This window comes from Salvia miltiorrhiza, unplaced genomic scaffold (assembly GCF_028751815.1).
Source record: "Salvia miltiorrhiza cultivar Shanhuang (shh) unplaced genomic scaffold, IMPLAD_Smil_shh original_scaffold_302, whole genome shotgun sequence".
NCBI classification, from domain to species: Eukaryota; Viridiplantae; Streptophyta; class Magnoliopsida; order Lamiales; family Lamiaceae; genus Salvia; species Salvia miltiorrhiza.
In genome coordinates, this window is record NW_026651523.1 from 88348 (window position 1) to 94318 (window position 5971).

Below are 5971 nucleotides of genomic sequence, written 5' to 3' on the forward strand. Positions count from 1 at the left end.
ATTTAGTAAAAAAAAGATGAGAGAGGAGAGAGAAATTTTTAAAATTTTAATATTTAAACTAATATAATTTTTACATTTTAAATCTTATATTTACATAAACTATATCAAATTAAAGCTCTTATCGTGATCTTTAATTTGATAGGCATATTGAATATTTTATAATTAATCAATTTCATAATTTTAGAAATAAATAAAACAAAAAAATAAGAAGTTAAAGAAAAGAAAATGAAAAGAATAAATAGAGTTTATAAATAAATCTTCAATTTTGTCTTAACTACAAAATCGCCATTCAATTTTCAAATTGATTTGAAATCAATTTCTAATTGAAAACTGCTCTTTTAATATAGTATAGATAATTGGATAAGATTTCGAGAAAGTCCACGTAAATAATAGAAGTATTCAATTGAATAGATAAAATTATTGAATTAGTGTTTCTCAAAATTAATTATAATATTCCCTCAAAAAAAATTTAATTATAATAATATGCTAACATTTTATGATAATTATATAGTGTACTATTAATAACTTTTTAATAATAAAATAAATATAAATATATAATATGATCAATTAAAAAAATTAGAATTTGAAAAAAAAATTGAAATACAATTAATAGCTTCAAACAAAATATCATCACTCAAAAAAATTAAGTTATTTACTAGTATATTAAAACAATAGTAAATGACAATAGTAAATGAATAGTAAATTTACCAATCACCAATGTTGTATATTTACTAATAATCCGTAAGAATATTAAATATTCAGCTTAATTGCATCATTAATTCATGTAGCAGTTTTTTTTGTTGATCAAATGGTGTCCACGTTTTTTGGTTGTGGATAATATATTTTTCACTCCAATTCCAATTATATCCTTGCAATTGAATAAAATTACATTTACTTTGTTTTTTATATATATAAAGATTAAGGTTGACAAATTCTCCTCAGCCCCACACAAATTGTGCGCTCACATATGAGCTCGGATCCTCCATGCTCGACTCCTCCCAGAATCGGGTCTATTAACCCGATACTATATATATATATTGTGGTTATAATGAGAACCACACTTATCGTGAGAACATAAGAACCACAATCAATGCATCTGCTATATAAATTAATGCATTCGCTATTAAATTTAATGCATCCGAAAATAATAAAAATTTTGCTCCCTTCAGGATTCGAACCCAGGATCTGCATTCATCCACCAAGATGATGCATCCACCGTAGATCTTGATGATCGAATGGCTTAAAATGGTTCTCCGTTCTAATTTTATTTAGTGGTTCTTATTTGAACCTCTCCCTATATATATACTTTTCTCTAAGTCCAACCAGCCTCTGCCTCTCTTTCTCCTTCCCTCTCTCTCCTCACTTTTCTCGTCGGCCTCTCCCTCTCTCTTCTCTGCAAGGCATGACGATGCAGCGAAGGATTCGTGCATGGCGGGGGTTCGCGGAACCAGAGCCAATGGCGCGATGGACGAGCTCTAGATGGTAGCGGCAATTTCGCCTTAATAGATCGAATCGACACTATGTGCTTTTTAAATGAAACTACTTGTAAGAATGACATTATTATCTATTCAACATGAAACTATGTTACTTGTTAAGTGACACTATTAATACATCCAATCGACACCAGAACCTTGTAAACGACACTTTCTATAATAGACATTATTCCAAAATTTAAATGACACTACTTGTAATAATTGACATTATAGATTTGTAAATGACACTTTCCATAATTGACACTATTCAAAAATTTAAATGACACTACTTGTAATAATTGACACTATAACTTTATAAATGACAATTTTTATAATTAACACTATTCGAAAATTTAAATGAATAACTGACACTACAACCTTGCAAATGATACTTTCTATAATTGACATTATTCTAAAATATAAATGACACTACTTGTAATAATTTACACTATAACCTTGTAAATGACACATATATTTTATAATTGACATTATTTTTCTTAATAAATGACACTTTTAATATATGTAAATGACATTATTTTTTTAGTAAAAGACACTATTTGCATTCATAAATAATATTATATATTTATATTATTAATGACACTTTTAATAATAATAAATGACATTATTTTTCTTAGTAAAAGACACCATCTGCATTAATAAATGATACTTTCTCCGTCCAATAACAAGTGTCCTAGTTTATTCTGACATGGGAATTTAGGTGAATATGATTAAAAAGTAAAAAAAATGGTGGAGTCCATTTTTATTTTGTTGGAGGAATAGAATTAAAGTAAAGATGATTAAAATATAAAAAGAATAAAAAAAAAAGTGGTGGAGCCCACTTTCGTATTTTAGAACTAGGTCACTTGTTATGGATTAACTCAAGAAGGAAACTAGGACACTTATTATGGAACAGATGGAGTACTATATATTTATATTACAAATGACACTTTTAATATATATAAATGACATTTTTATTTACAATAAATGATATTCAATAATCAATATATATTGCTTATTTTTTAATTTAATAAAATTATATTATTTTTTATGTAAAAGATATTATTTACTTTAATAAATACTAATACTTTTCATATATCTAAATTACACTTTCAATATAAAAATAAATAATATGTTATAAATAACACTTTTAATAAATAAAAATTAGATGTAATTGAGAAGAGCCTGTAAAAAAAAATAGAAAAACTGTAACATCCCACATTTTATTATTATTACTATTTTATGATTTAATGATTTATTAAAATTCGAGAAAATAGTCTCTTTATTTTTATTCTTGAATTTATGTGTAGGGGATTTCAGGAAGTTCGAAATTGCGCCTAGATCAGATTTCTATTATTGAGTTGATAATGAATATTTACGTATTATTTTTATTTGGGCCTTAGGATGTATTAATTTGCTGTATTTAAAAATATTGGGCTTAAGTATGTGTTAGCGGGCTAGGTATAAGATTTATTTAATTTATCTGATAAATAACTATAGTAGCGTGTTCACAGAAACAGTTCTGAAAATCTTTTATAAAATTCGTCTAACCTAGCGGTTTCTACGAATGAAACGTGTAGAAACCGTTCCGCTTTTCCCTCTTCTTTTCTGAAGACTTGCACAGACGGTTTTCACAAACTGATCATCTGAAAATTCTCATTCTCCAACTTTATATTCTGCTATTTTCTCCTTTCGTTTCACAACCATTCAAAAAACTCTGAAAAACCTTCTTTGTTAAAGTTCTTCAAGTATTCAAGTTTTAGTTGCTGCCAAGAAATCAAGAATTCTTGTAAGATTAAATTCTAACTTTATTTGATTTGTGAGTTTTTCTCAAATTTAGTATGATTCGGAATTAGTTTTCTGATTAGGTTGAATACTTACGATTCTTCAAATTCTTTTAATCTTCAATTGTCAAGAAAGACGTTATTTGATTAGTATTGGGTTGTTTTGCTTTCATACAGTAAGTTTAGACTAGTTATTAATACGAAGATAATTATTACTATTATATTGTTATTCTATGAAACCTTCTAAAACTAGTTTTTGTTTGGTAAAATGCGAATTTGGGAGACAATGATGTCACAAATAATTTTAATTTCAATAAAGCTTGGAGAAAATTTATGTATGGCGTTGATGTTGGTTTGAAATTCTTTGTTTTGAATTTTATATTAATATTATTATTTCAAAAATCTAGCTATTAGTCTCCAGATGAGCATAACTTATTTTCACATAGTGGCCTACGGGTTTTGTTTGTTAAAAGAGATTTTAAATTAGTTGTTAGATTTTCACAAAGTTAGAGTCATTATGAGGCCAGAGTTCAGTTAGTATACGTAAGTTTGGATGGATCAAGTAATTGAATCAGTTATACTTATTTGATTTGGGTAACTGGTTGTCGCAAATTTTGTATAAATATTTTATTTGATTTACAAAGGTTTACAGATTCCTAGTCTAACTATATTTATGTTTATTTTTGTCAATGATTCCATATTTTTTTAGAATATATACATATATATATATATATGAATATATATAGTTTTGTCTGTATAATTTTTAGTTAAAGTTTTAGTTAGGCCCATATTGAAGTAATTATATTTATGTGATTAGGTGCGGCGCAATTAGGATCTCTATCCCCGAGTTAAGTGTTAGTCAAGTTTGCTATCAAAGGTTCGAGGTGGGTAAAATAAAGAAAATTCTTTTATTTCAAGTTAAATTCCACAAGAAAATGTTTAAGTTATTTATTGTGAAAGTTATTTTATGTCCAACGTGTTTACATATGCTATGATTTATGAATGAGATTATGATGTGAGCATATAGCAATATGCCAAGTTTATGTTCTTGTGCACAGTTGAAGTGATATGTCCCATGTGTTCATACTTCCTTAAGTGTTGTATTGAAATGTGGTTGAAGTTATGTCCCATATTTCCTCTCTTGTTATTTGAGCAAGTTGTTGGTTTATGGTTGAAGTTATGATTTTATATTTCATATGCTATGTTTCACGTTTGGACAAAGTAAAAGTTAGTTATGAATCCCCCCTCACTGAGTATATTTAAAATACTCACCCCAATTTGTTTAAAACCTTTTCAGGCGAGGAGCAGGGAGATGCGTGATGGATGTGTGTGGTGCTTAGGATATTTTAATCATGCTTTCTATAGTTTTATTAAAGACTCTTTGTTGGTTAAGAAAAATTTAGGATTTGAAGTAAGTTTATTTTGATGGTAAAGTTTAAGAATTTCTAGTGAATCATATTTGACTTTCTTATATAATGTTAGGTACTTTGATAAATTAGTGTTATGTTTTCAATCTAGTGTGTATGGTATTTTTCTAAAAATGATATTTGGTGGTTTTACCTTCGATTATTAGGTTCTCTACAGGGTTTTGAAATTAGATTATTTGAGTTTTCAATATTTTTACGAAAATACTATATGATATTTAATTAGATCAAAGTTTATATTTAGGGTGTTACATTTAGTGGTATCAGAGCAGGTCTACGTTTCTGTAGACTTGCAAAAAAAAAAAAAAATTACTAAACACCACATCTCCGACACGCGCTCCTACTCCAAGGTAAATTTAATAATGTTATTTTTATGTTTAATGAGGTATGATGGATTTTAAATTTTTTTCAAGCTTGAATTGTTTTATTCAAAATTAATGATTTATTTTCATTGATTTTGTTTTTGACCTTTTAACCTAGAAGAGACGATAAGATGTATTCATAATCTGATTTGTATTTGAATAGAATGGCCGATAACACCGTTGACCTGGTAGCGCTGCATAAAGCCGCTAAACATCGGTTCTTTAATAAAGAATGGAACCCAAGAATGGGAGCATTAGAGAATCTAGTGGCTATTAAAGACTTGTGGCTCAGGACAGGTGATCATGGAAGACGAGTCCGCAAGTTCGAGGCGGCTTATAGGGTAGTTAATTTTGTATCCCCGGCATACTACTTTACGGTTTATAACATATATAATAAATTGTTAGTCAGAAGGCCAGGTCGGGTAGATAAGATAAACTTCGAGCAATTTATCGAGACAGTAGGTCAGAAGATTCACGATGAGTACAACGGAATACACGAAATTGACGAGAACTATGAGCCTATAGAAGTTAGCTCGGATGAAGAGGATCCGGAAGAGGACCCAGAAGGAGACAACAATGCAGATGACGAATCTGTTATCTGCAATGATGATGAGTATGAGGATTAGAAGTTAGGATCACCTTTGAGATTTTATTATGTTATTTTGTTTTCCCTTGAATTTTAGTTATGGATTTGAGAACAAGTCATTCCTTTGGATTATTATTTTTTTCGCCAGGATATAATATTATTGGACAAGTTTTCTTTGTGTTTTGAATGTTTTTTTTTAGTTATTATTCAATATTATAAGTTGAATATTATGTGATGTTAGTAAGTGAAGGTATATGCCTTTAATATATATATATATATATATATATATATATATATATATAAATATATCTATCCCTTATTTATATATTCAACAAGTAATTATGTT

General features: G+C 28.0%; 1 long non-coding RNA gene across 1 annotated transcript; it reads left to right on the forward strand.

The window, feature by feature from the left end:
* Nucleotides 1-2922: 2922 nt before the first annotated feature.
* On the forward strand, nt 2923-4962 carry LOC131003937 (uncharacterized). The gene is made up of 3 exons (XR_009094860.1): nt 2923-3258; nt 4071-4137; nt 4551-4962. It is a non-coding gene; the product is annotated as an uncharacterized LOC131003937 (long non-coding RNA).
* Nucleotides 4963-5971: the final 1009 nt, after the last annotated feature.